This window comes from Sander lucioperca, chromosome 6 (genome assembly GCF_008315115.2).
Source record: "Sander lucioperca isolate FBNREF2018 chromosome 6, SLUC_FBN_1.2, whole genome shotgun sequence".
In the NCBI taxonomy this organism is placed as follows: Eukaryota; Metazoa; Chordata; class Actinopteri; order Perciformes; family Percidae; genus Sander; species Sander lucioperca.
Genome location: NC_050178.1, coordinates 19,489,671 through 19,502,853, shown reverse-complemented (window position 1 = coordinate 19,502,853; position 13,183 = coordinate 19,489,671). Strand labels below are relative to the sequence as shown.

General features: G+C 39.7%; 1 protein-coding gene across 12 annotated transcripts in view; it reads right to left on the bottom strand.

Moving 5' to 3' along the window:
• The window catches only part of ptprt (protein tyrosine phosphatase receptor type T), a 447,834-nt gene that overhangs the window by 303,390 nt on the left and 131,261 nt on the right, over positions 1–13,183 (bottom strand). The gene's annotated exons all lie outside the window — the stretch shown is intronic.

Genomic DNA, 13,183 nt, shown 5'->3' with positions numbered 1-13,183 from the left:
TTTCTGCGTGGGAAAGTCGCCAGACGACACAATCTTCTGAACACAGCCATACTGAGAAATACAGAGAGAGTTGTGTGGAGCTGATAGTCTTAATTAGCTTTGTAGCAACTCATTTGGTGATGGCTTGAATGTAACGGACATCCATTAATATCAAAAAGTTACGCACTAAAGCTTTAAGCTTTTTTAAGTAATCTTTGTTTCTTATCTGCTATAGCTTTTTCAACATTTTAGACACAAATATGGTAATAACAATAGTCCAAAAATGGTGAAATTGCATTTTTTGTTTTTTAAACGTTACATTTTCTTGAGGAAGGACCCCTAAACCCCCCTGCCAAATACATGCACCTTAGTCTTCCACAAACCTCAGGAAAACAATGAACATGTCCCTGATGAGTCATGCAGTTCAGCCACTTGTTTTGTTAACTGTAACTGTACCCCCACCTGAGCCTATCACTGTTATAGCAGAATATATTGCAGAACTCATCTTCCCCAAAAACTATATCAAAGTCCAATCAGTAGTGCCTAAGTATGTAACACTCCAGTGATAAACAAATTGAGCTCCCGGCCCCCCTCGGGGTGCTCGGTGTATTTTTCAAAGATAAACACAATTTGAAATGCATCATTTCATTATGTGGAGTTCTGTGTAGCACCTGCTTTTCAGGATGTTTGCAGACCTCTGTTGATTTCTCCACTAAAAAATACCCATAAACATGATAAAAGAGAGTTAGGAGTCCAATATTTTCAATTCGATTAGTGTTTTTTTCAAATGTCTCACACTCAATATCAATCTCAATGCAGTCTGTTATGACTGTATCAATAACCAATTTTACTCCAGTCAGAGACGTAGGTTTGCTCTTTGGTCTGTTTTAATCGAACCCTGGAGTGTTTCGTGGAATAGTCCGGTCTGTTTGGGGCGGTGTGAAAGCTCATCCAAACTCTGGTGCGGTTGGAAACGGCGGTCTTGGTTCAGATCCAAGTGCTCTAGAGTTCGCTTCACTTTAGGTGAGAACGCGATCCGACCCAAATATAGGAAGCAAACCAAAAACTGTTGTCTTTACTAGCCTGCAATTTCAACCTTGCACACAATTTACAGCCTTATTTTTGATTTAAAGATGGATAACTTTGAAATCTATAACCTATTATGTCCATCGCTAGTTGTATGTGTGACGTCATCATCTCTCTCCTTCTCTCGCTGCCTGTCAGCTACTCACATTGTTCACGTTCTCTTAAAATATTAAAAAAGCAAGGCAAAACCAGAAAACCCAAGACGTTAATTAATACATTTGGTGTTGCTTAGGGGTGTGCATCTCTCCCTTATAGGACGATCAGATAGGTATCTAGATAGATGGGCTACGATACGGTTCAGGGACGATACATTTTAATATGAAAATGATTCAGTGCGATTCGAATTGATGTTGAAACGATTTTGGTGCGATACGATGAGATACGACTCAATCTGATAGATACAGTTAATATTTGTTTAATTTACACACATTCATTTCCCATTATGAATTAAAATAAGCCAATTCTATTAAAGAAGCATTGCCTACCTTCAAGTAAATATATATATTTTGTAAAAGTGACCAGGGAATAGTAAAGCTAGGACATGCTAATAGTATACACTGTAACTTCTACTTAATTAGCTAGCCACATATAACCAAATAGCATACACATCAGCTCAATATTAAATGAAACAGCCTCCTTGCTGCTGTAATCTTAGAGACAGTAACTCAAACACAGGTCCACGTTACACAGTCATAGTGAGCACCCCAATAATAATGACATACAGTTTTACGGCAAGATTAAGGTTCAGAAAAACGATTGAGACGTATAAATTTAACAACCACTGGCCGAACGTTTTAATTGCCCCGGGCCACCAATCCGCCCTGTTGTTGAAGCCTAAGAGAAATTAACTGCCAATGTGATGGGAATCAAAGCTTATTCTACCAAACCAGCCACGGTCTGGTATAACAACAGCCAGGGTTGGGCATCGTTCAAACATTGCTAGCTATGTATGCTAAGGTTTTTAGTTAGTTCACACAGTAATGCTTTAATGAGAGCAAAAAGATTTCTTAGAAAATAAATAAATAAATAGAAAATAATGAAATAATAAAGAGAAAAATGAAATGAGAATTCGTTGATCAATTCTGTGGCGGTGTCTTTTTCTTAAGGTGCATATTTAATGAAGTGATCTAAGAGTAATCCTAAAGTAATCAGATTACGTTACATGTTTTGGGTAATCCAACTGATTACGTTACTGATTACAAAAATTGCGATGTAATTTGTAGTCAGTAATGGATTACATTTCAAACTAATCTGATCCAACCCTGACAACAGCCACAATATATATATATATATATATATATATATATATATATATATATATATATATATATATATATATATATATATATATACACACACAATGTAATGTTAATGTGAAATGAAAAGAGACACAGTTCAACTTTTGCATTGAAAACAGCTGCCACTAAAAGCTACATTTTACTGATGGAATTCTCTACCTGTAGCACTAATGCATCACATTGTTGACATGTTGCTGACAGCTACTCTGCCTCTAGACTTTCACATTATGCTACTTTAAAATAATGGCCTCTGTCAAGCCTAAAAGCATAGGATGTTTTATTGCTCCCTTCTGTTTTGTTTTTTCAAAACCAAACTCTAGACAGCAACTTCTTTTCCAAATGAGATATCCAACATCCATATGAATAGAGAGACTTACTTGAAATGATAGACACAATGGTAAAAAAATAAAGAAAAGCTCCAAACGAAACAAGACACGTAAACTGAAAGGAGAACGCCAGATCCATACTTACTAGCCTATATAATGAGGTTAATACTTAATAATTTCTTCAAGATTAAATGGTGTTGGTGGCCGGGTTAGCTCAGTTGGTAGAGCGGGCGCACATATTGTCGAGGTTTATTGCTCAACGCAGGTCCAGGGTTCTAGTCTGACCTATAAAAATTTTCTGCATGTCTTCCCCCCCTCTCTACCCGCTTTCATATCTAACTGTCCTATCCATAAAAAAGGCGGAAATGCCAAAAAATGTTTCTTAAAAATAAAAAAAAGATTAAATGGCGTTCAAGTGTTCTATCCACTCAACCCCAAATCCACAAGTGAACATTCATACTCCACTATTTCTATATGATTGTGTATGAGAGGGATGACAGTATAGACCCAATCACAATGTTTGTTTACAATAACAACAACAATAACTTCCTGCGTCCCGTACATACATTTTAACAGCACTGAGCAAACCGGGATGAGGAACAACTGGATATATATATATATCTCTCTCTCTCTCTCTCTCTCTCTCTCTCTCTCTCTCTCTATATATATATATATATATATATATTGATAGGTTGGATATTTCAGCATACATGTTTCAAATGTATTTCATGTCTTATATGTAGTGTACAACACAAGAAGGTTAGTCTGGGAACAACCTTCACCCACAGGAATAGATTGGAATGTGTGACTCTATTAGAGGCATAGGCCATAAAGGAGTAGTTTGAAAGTAACTGTTCCACTGAAATAGATAGATTAGAATGTGTGAAGCCCCAAAAAAAATATAAAGGAGGAGTTATTTTGACGTTTGTTGAGACACTATGGGTACAGGCTCTTAAAGAGTGTGTACACAGGCTTATCTCCCTCTATTGGAGAGAAACCTTGGCATATACATTTGGTGGATTTCAACTGTTCTCCCTTTCATGAAAGTTTGTTTGTTTGTTGTGTGAATAAAGCTGCATTAGTCTGAACTCATTGTACTCAGCATTTGTTCAAGTCTTCATCTCATTTCCAGATATTGCCTCATATATCATATATGATCTAATTTTTCTAAAATGCACGTTTGATGCTTTCATATGTCAACACTTACACTAACACTAGGTTGGAGACGTAATTTACCTGATGGTCCACAGACTAAAGAAAATTGTCACCACCCAAACTAGCAGTCAGTGTGACCAGCGGTGAGATGTCGCTGTTTGTAACGTTAGATGTGGTTTATCAAAGATTTTAGCAAAACAACACAGTACAGAAAATACGCAGAGCAGAGACGACACTTAGGTCAGTCCTCCATGTTTAACTATGTATCGTTAAATGTTACGGCTGAAAATGACAACAGAAATAAACAACTTTGCTAACTTCACATATCAAGTTTAAATCAATGGCCATTGGTCTACCCAAAGTGATTTTTATGTTAGCGCGGCGTCACAGTGATTTGGTCTATTTAAAGGCAGTTTATTGGCAATTTAGTCCGTTGAAAAAGCATTCTACAAGTTATCTGCAGACAGTAAAATCAAACAATATATACATTTGGATCCACTGTCTAAGCATTGCTTGCTTTCCAGTGATGCAGGCCAGGCGGTTAATTATAGCCTAGCCCTGCAGCCCATGCAAGATGCGGAAACCATGACAGGGATATTGTTTGGAGTTTTTCTGTAAGTCATCAGACTGTGCTAGTGGCAATCCTGCTCAGCAGCATGAGGTATGGATATTACCACTGGAGAGCTCCCACATTTCTGATGGTCCAAGGATCAGCACCTTGGATAGCGGTCGTGATACACTTTCTAGCAGCATGATATAGTTGAAGGTCTGCCTGAGCTGTACAGAAAACACTTACAGGGTAACATTGTTTGTTTTTTTTCAACCTGGACCCTATTTTCTCATGTTTTTATGACTAAGTGACTGATAGGAACAACAATCTTGGACATTGGTCCAGCATTAAGCCAGACCGCTGCCAACGAGCGGCGGAACAAGTTGCAATGTAAGGTACTAGGCAATTGTGCACCTTCAATTTACGTCCACTAAAAGTGCTGTTTTACCGCTGACATGTTCAGATTATTATTCTAAGTGTCTGACAACATTTAAAAAAAAGATCCTTTTTGTTTAACATGAAACAGCCCCGAAATCACCATCGCCAAACCAAACTATCAAAAGCCGTCTTGGTTCATCTTTCTACTTTGCCAACAATCACCTCTCCGGTTTTTAATTCACCCATTTACCTGTGGAAATATGCTGGCTCTATACACACTAACAGTATTGTTTAAATGGAGTCTGGTGAGTTTGGCGATGACGATTTCGGGGCCGTTTCTGGTTAAACAAAAACGATCTTACTCTTTAACGAAAAGGTCTATCTCTTTAGGGATCCTTTCCATAATATTGTCAGACACTTAACATAATAATCTGAGCCTGTCAGCGGCAAAAACAGAATTTTTAGTGACCCAAATTGAAGGTGCGCAATTTCCCAGGTACATTACAGTACATTGCGGCCCGGTTCACAGCTGCCGGTTACAGTGTTCTCGCTCAATACTGGTCCAGTTTCTACGATTTCATTTCACATTGTGTGACTTTGCAGCCCCTACACATGCCCCTGCTGGGAAATAAAATAGCACAGGGAAAACATGGTTCTATTGTGTATCATCTTTAAACAATAGCAGAGTGTCCTGGTGGTCTAAGAGTAACACGCTGGCCGTTTGATCCCAGCGTCCCCAGTCCCAATCCAGCTGGAGAGCTTTAGTGCATGTCATCTCTCCTCTTTCTCCCCCCTTTTAACTGTATTTGAAGAAAAAAACTTCATGCAAAATTACTTTAAATTATGCAAACCGCTCTCCAACAGGTGGAAGCTGCAAATTTTGAATATGCCATTACCATAGTGGTTTGGTAAACAAGTTGCTATTATGCTGTGTATTAGAAACAATCTAATTCTTTTCAATTGTCCTGTTGAAGAGCATGACAAATTTTTTAAATGAAGACTTCATTTGCATCTTCAAAAGCCATTTTTGATATATGAATAAACCAACACCAGGTTGATGGTTTGTTTTTTTTTTACCTTTGAAAGCACAATAAGAACATGATTTAGGAAAATAAATCCAAACAGAGATATGTGTTTTTTGACAATGAACCCTTCAAATATGTACCTCATTGTCTGGCCTACTAATGTGTCTCTACATTCAAAAGCCAATTGAGGAAGCAGGCATCACATTTACATATCCATAAATGATTTTATATACATACAGTATATACGCTCAATATGCATGCACGATGGAGTACCAACCATCCAAACATAAGTGTGTTTGAAAATGACTTCCTCACTCTATGCAGTATGCTTTCCAAACAACTGCGAATAAAGGAGTCATTTTGAGATTGAAGTCTGGGGTCTCTTAGTATTAATCTTTCATTTTTTTCTGTGTGGCAGGTGCTTTTTCGGTTGACAGCTAAGATGTGCGTGCGAAGAATAATGGCTCCCCTCTCTCCCTGCTGTCTAAAAGCAAAGTCCTGATCTCACTCTGCAACTTTTTTTTACTTTCCTCAAGGCCCCATTAGAATATGCATGGTGGCTACGGGACCGATGAATCACCTGTCAGTCAGCGCACACTCATCCATCTCAACTGTATGGAGGCTGCGAGTGCGCCTCTGAGTCTGTGTGCGCATTGGTGAGTGCAGCAAAGACGGAACGACAATAAGCATCTGTATGTATGTGTGAGAGAAAGTGGATGTGCATTGCATGCATTTGAATGCATAGCCTGTGTGTGCGGTTATGTTCCCTATTTTAAAAAATCCATAAACCTACCAACTGTTTCCTACAAAACAAGAATGAAAAGTAAAAGAAATACAGAGAACAAGAAAATGAATTGTCCTCATCGTCCTCAAATAGAGAGAACAATTTTATCAACAAAGGCTTAAAAAGGGCTGATTCCTGTGTTTTGTGTGTCACATTTTCCAAATGGTTTCATCTCTGTCTTAATAAAAGCACTTCACTTAGCCAGGAAGTTTGTTAAGGGTGATTCACCGGGAGCAGGAAAAATGGGCTCATCCTGCTGCAATTTTCTTCACTTGTTGAGAAGAAGGGTGGATTTAATAAACACGCGGAAGATGGGTTTTAAATGTAGACGTGTTTCTCAAAAAAAACACAGCAACATCATTTACAGGTGCAATATAAAGTACACACACTTTGGTTTGGTTTGTAAATAGATTAAACATGCACAACCTCTGACAGCCTCCTGTAACAGCGGCCTGTTAACTGTACCTGTGTTGTACAACTGCTTTAACAGAGACTCAACTCTTGGTTGACATCATTTATATTCAACAACTTCTCCTGATGTTACTCCACAGGAAGATAGAGCAAGATCGTTCAATCACACCCTCCCTCCGTCTGTTTCCTCCCGCCATCCCCCTATCCCTCCCTCTGCCAGCTCGTTTACAGCCGAGAGTTACAGAGGCCACCCAGTGACACGCAACCTGGCAGGTTGTGTGTAGGCTGAACTCGACTGCAACGGCTGCTGAAACGGCCGACAGCTCACGCTGCTCTGTACACGGCTCATTATTACCCTTTTCTCGGCTAAATCCAAATGTAAAGACCACTGAACTTAACTGTCATGTGACCAGTTGTCACGTGACCGACCAACAATTGCCTAATTTCATAGGAAATCATACAAATAAGTTTTTGTACAATATCTCACACACCCATTAATGAGAATGCGTTGAAAATACACACACACAAACTACAATAAGCACAAAAACATCTACAGAAATATATCCATCAGATATACACACACACACACACACACACACACACACACACACACACACACACACACACACACACTCCTCACATGGGTACAGAAACAGTATACCGATTCTGATTGCTTAACTACAGGTGGCCTTCATACAGTGATGCTATGTGAAGTGTGAGAGGGGGTGGGGTGTGTGTGTGTGTGTGTGTGTGTGTGTGTGTGTGTGTGGGGGGGGGGGAGCAAAGGTGGTGGAAAGTTTTGTTCAAGTAGAGGGTGGAAAGGGTGGAAGGAGGAGGAGGAAAACAGGGAAGGGGACGAAAAGAAGGATGAACTCAAGTCAAAATGAAGGAATCAGTGTGTAAGAAAATTAACAGGAAAAAGGGACAGGAAGAGCTGATGAATGAGATAATCACAAACGTTGCTGCACTGCTACTTTAACCTCAAGGTTTTCAGCCGAGCCCAGCTTAAGTTTATTGCACGGCCATAGGTAGAACCCTTTTTTGTTTTGTTTTCTGATTGTCTGGCAGGCGTCTGTTAAAACTGTGTAACAGTAGACTTCAAACAAAGCTCCACTGATTAGTTTAATGACCGAGTATATTAGCATGCAGCTTACCTTAGCAACAGTTTTCCTGCTTTGTGCCACGCCATTTACTGTAACTCTAAAAGATTTTACATTGGATGTTTAAAAAAAAGAGTTTGCAATTGCAAATAATTAGCTACGAATATGAACTAGAAGAGAGGGGACGTCTGCAGGAGTCGTCCTCCCGTCAGACACCGTTTTGTCTCTGCAGAAGCCACACTCACACTGAAGTAAAAACAAGCAGGGCTCATGAAGTTTTAAAATGGGATAAAGCAGGAGTACAGAACTGTAACTGTGGGACGATAAAGACTTAAGACAGAGGTGTGTGTGTGTGTGTGTGTGTGTGTGTGTGTGTGTGTGTGTGTGTGTGTGTGTGTGTGTGTGCGTGCGCACAGCAACGCTGGCCCCATAAAGGTTTTATCTTGTGTATCCTGGGGCCTTGTTGTAGGAAGACGCATCACACACTCAAAAGCGACCTGTGTTACTACACCCTGAGGGTACAAAGTATATGGATCTACTTCTTCACGGCACTTTATACAATCCCAGCATAATGTATGAAGGTGTGTGTGTGTGTGTGTGTGTGTGTGTGTGTGTGTGTGTGTGTGTGTGTGTGTGTGCGTGCGTGCGTGCGTGCATGCATCTGTGTCTGAGAGGGTACACATCTTATCTTGTGTGTTTTTGAATGTGTGTGAACATTACCTCTGGGTGTATGTTTGCATGTACATTCATTTACAGAGAAGAAAATTATGTGTGCTTTATGTTAGTTTCAGTTTGATAATGTGTCACTATTTGTTTTTCTGTTATTGTAAAAACCTGTACATTACGTCTTGTTAAGCTATGTGTGCAAATGTGTTTCTGTGGTGCCTGTTTAATCTTGTGTGCACCAATGTGCATGAATCATTTTGTTTGTGTGAGTTAGTCTGGCTAAATGATGGGGAAATGATCAAACTGAATGATGGGTAAGAGGCCAGTGTGATGAATAACTCAAAAAAGTAGAATCCATTTTGTTCTCAAAATGGACTGCTTTGCAACAGAGCAACTATTTATGCGCCAATTGCAAAATTAGTGGCCACAAACACATCTGCTTCTCCTCTGCTGTCGTGATGAGAGTACAGCGGATTTAGGAAGATAAGAGGTTACATTCCATTCCAAGTAATTTTGGGTAAACGTTTTTAAATGTCACAACAGACAGAAACTTGCTGTGCTGTGTTATTCTCATATACAATGCAGTGGTAACTATAGTAATTGGTATGATGATCTATCATAAGAGTGGAGGCAGCATGATATTTGCAAATGACATTACAATAATCTCAGCTCAGCGAAGTGTTCTGTATTTTACCAACAAGTTCATTTTTTCTTTTCATCGAGCCAGTTGCTAAGTTATGTACATTCTCTGACCTTGCTGATATCATAGACTGTATATTAATGGACAGCGCATGTGTGACGTCACCCATTGGTTTGTGGAGATCTGCTATCCGTCGTCGAGTCTGCCGTAACGGGCGCAGCCATCCTGGTTGCGGATGTGACGATTTTAGACGAGAGGGAGGAGTGAGGGAGGAGCTGCTTACACTCTACGTTACGTTACACACTTTCACTGGCAATCACATCATAGCCACGCCCTAAAACAGCCCCTGCTTTATCGCCGATTTTAAAGTGAACAAGACCATAATTCAAAAAATTAACATCATTCTCTGTTGCAGAAGACTTAAAACTAGCGATTGAGACCATAAACTCATTATGAAAATGTTTACTGAGGTAATAAGTCACTTTCTCATAGACTTCTACAGAAACCGACCTCCTTTTGCAACCGCACGTGTCAGTTCATGGCTGATATCAAAACCAATCACAGTGTACAAATGCAAATGACTGTTCGCTGTATCTCTCGGTCAACAGCACAACTCTGTGGGAACAGAGGAAGTTTGTGAGATGGACGATCGAGACAGATGACCGGACAAAAGTTAAAGGGGGAGAGAGCCCAGAGTGGCTGTTATCACATCCTGCCAATCTAAATGGTTCTCACTTCATTTCAGTTACTTACTACACAGACACACACACACACACATGCACACGCACGCACACGCACACGCACACACACAGAGGAAGAGGAGGTAAAAAAGATAAAGAAAGAAAAGGAAATGAAGAAAAAAAGAAGTGAAGATGTAGAATAATAGTTTATAACATGGCTTATACTATATGTGTGTGTGTGTGTGTGTGTGTATGTGTGTGTGTGAGTGTGAGAAAGAAGAGAGATAGAAAGTCAGATAGCAGAGGACTCGGCCCACCAGAGAGGAGAGAAAAGATATCGACCAGGTGGCGGAAAAGATGGAAAAATCCGTTGCACCGAAAATGACAACCGCTCTACCGAAATTAGTTTTTCTCCCATTTCAACAGTGGGGAAAGAGAGGTATCATTGTTAGGATGATAAGACAAATGCGGCGGCTTCCTCTCCCTCTGTCTTTTTCCTCACTATGAGTTTTAATGAAATCTTATTTAATATTCCGTGCTGAATGGAAACCACTAGTCTGGCTAGTCCACACAGCATTCTGGGATAGGAGGAAAACGTGCTCTGGTTTATTGGCATTTCTTTAAACCAATCACAATCGTCTTGGGCGGCACTAAGCTCCGCACGGAGCCTTGGTGCCTCTGCAAAATAGTCTCGGGAAGGAACTTGTTTTGGTGGAACGTGTACGTTCAAAAGTTGTTTTAGTTGTGCAACAGAAAACTCAGATTGGACAGATAGTCTAGCTAGCTGTCTGGATTTACCCTGCAGAGATCTGAGGAGCAGTTAACCATAGTCCTCAGAAATCCACCGCAGTTTAAAATTACAACACAAAGAAAGCGGAAGGTGACGGACATCTGAGAATGGACATCCAAAAAGAGTGACATCTGGCGGAATTTCAGGCAGAACGAGAGCAATCCCGGAAGTGGAACATCGTGGATATACACTAATCCTTTACCTACATTCACACAAAGTCAAGAATGCCTCTCTTGTGTGTCTATATGCAGTTTGAATGAATCTATTTTGGAAGGAGTATTTGAATTTTCCTCATGGTTTGTCTCTGTTAATCAGAAAGCCAATCCATTCCAATTTGACTTCAACGGGGACAGAATGCAATTAATTAGCATATTGTTTGAAACCTGTCTAAAGTTGGAAACAGCCTCCGTTTTCTCCCCTCTCTCTCTCTCTCTCTCTCTCTCTCTCTCTCTCTCTATATATATATATATATATATATATATATATATATATATATATATATTTGTTAATTAATTCTCTCTTTCGTCCCTTAATCTTTCTGTATCTTCTAATCATCAGTAATACATTCCAGGTCTATTTCCAAGCCCCATGAACTTAGCAGTTCATCTCACAGAGAACTGATAAGTGCACACACACACACACACACACACACACACACACACACGCTCCGATTTGATCAACCCTGCTCATCAGGCATTAATAATAACCACCACATGCCGTGTGTTTGAGTGGAACAAATTTATATTGCACGTTTTATTGCAAATTGCTGTACATCTGTTTTGCCAAATGAAAAAATAATCAGGATGTATAATCAGTTGATCATATATGTGTAGTATAATATAGCAAGTGTGTAAATGTTGTCATTTAGTCAAACAATGGCTTGCGTTACTATGTTTATTGAAAAAGGGACCACAATTATTTACATTATAGTGCTATTTTGTAAGACTTGGTGCCCCTTCTAACCTCAATTTGTTTTGGGATAAACCAAAACAAAATCATTTTCTATATCTAAAAATCAACAAGCAGAGGCTTTCTGACTGCAGAGCTGAACTATGCAGGCTGTCTGTTTAAGGCTGTGGTCATGGGGACATTTACCAGACAGAAATATTATGAGAAGATGCAACAGTTCATAATGCTGTTGAAACATCAATTTCAGAACTCTGAATTAAGAGACCATGCAATTTATATTGGATTATTTGCTTTGGGATAATTTGATCATTTTTGTTCATCCATAAATAGCATTCCTACAACAGGCAGCACGAAGATTATCTGTTTTTTTGTTTTTTAACATCTCAAATGTTGATCAAACCGTTGTTTGGCATTTGAAACTTTTGGCGGTGAAGATTTCTGTGTGTGCATGCCTTCTACAAAACAGGCTGCATGCTGCAAATTCACTATGACCATGTTCCTAGCTAACCCTGGTGAATGCACTCTACCGGATGGGAGAAGAGCTGACTCACCCATCACCCGTCCACCCGTATAACAAGCCACCTTCTGACTTGCCCTGGCATCGTCCTCAGCATCTCCTGGCTTTGTTAACCAGTAACATGTTGGAGGTGGAAAAGTTCAAATGTAAAAAAATAAATAAATAAATAAAAATAAAAACATTTTAAGTCCAATGAAAAAGCACATCTCTCCCCATGTGTGCCATCAACAGCTAATTAAGAGTCAGAACCCTCTTTCTTTCTTTTTTTTTTCCTTTCTTTTTTATTCTCTTTCTTTCTTCTGTGCAATCGCTCAGTGTTATATAGCAGCTCAGAACTACCCCTGACTTTTATTTGAACATTTCTCCAAGTCTGGCAGATTCAGTGCTTTCTGCATGCTGTGTGTGTGTGTGTGTGTGTGTGTGTGTGTGTGTGTGTGTGTGTGTGTGTGTGTGTGTGTGTGTGTGTGTGTGTGTTATTGTTTAACATTCGTGGGGTCCAAAAACTGGGAATACAGCATACTTGGTTATGGTTAGGGTAAGGGTTAAGGTTAGGGTTAGGCATTTGGTTGTGATGGTTAATGTTAGGGTAAGGGGCTAGGGAATGCATTATGTCAATGACGGGTCCCCACAAAGATAGTGAGACGCACTGTGTGTGTGTGTGTGTGTGTGTGTGTGTGTGTGTGTGTGTTTGTGTGCGTGCAACTGTGAGTAACACACTCAATACTCCCTCAGGCCTGTTACTTGGTAGAATGTCACTGAGGGTAGGCAGGAGAGAGGGAAGGATTTAAAAAGAAAGAGAGAAAGAAAGAGAGAAAGACAGAAAGAAAGAAAGACAGAAAGAAAGAAAGAAAGAAAGAAAGAAAGAAAGAAAGACAGACAGACAGAAACA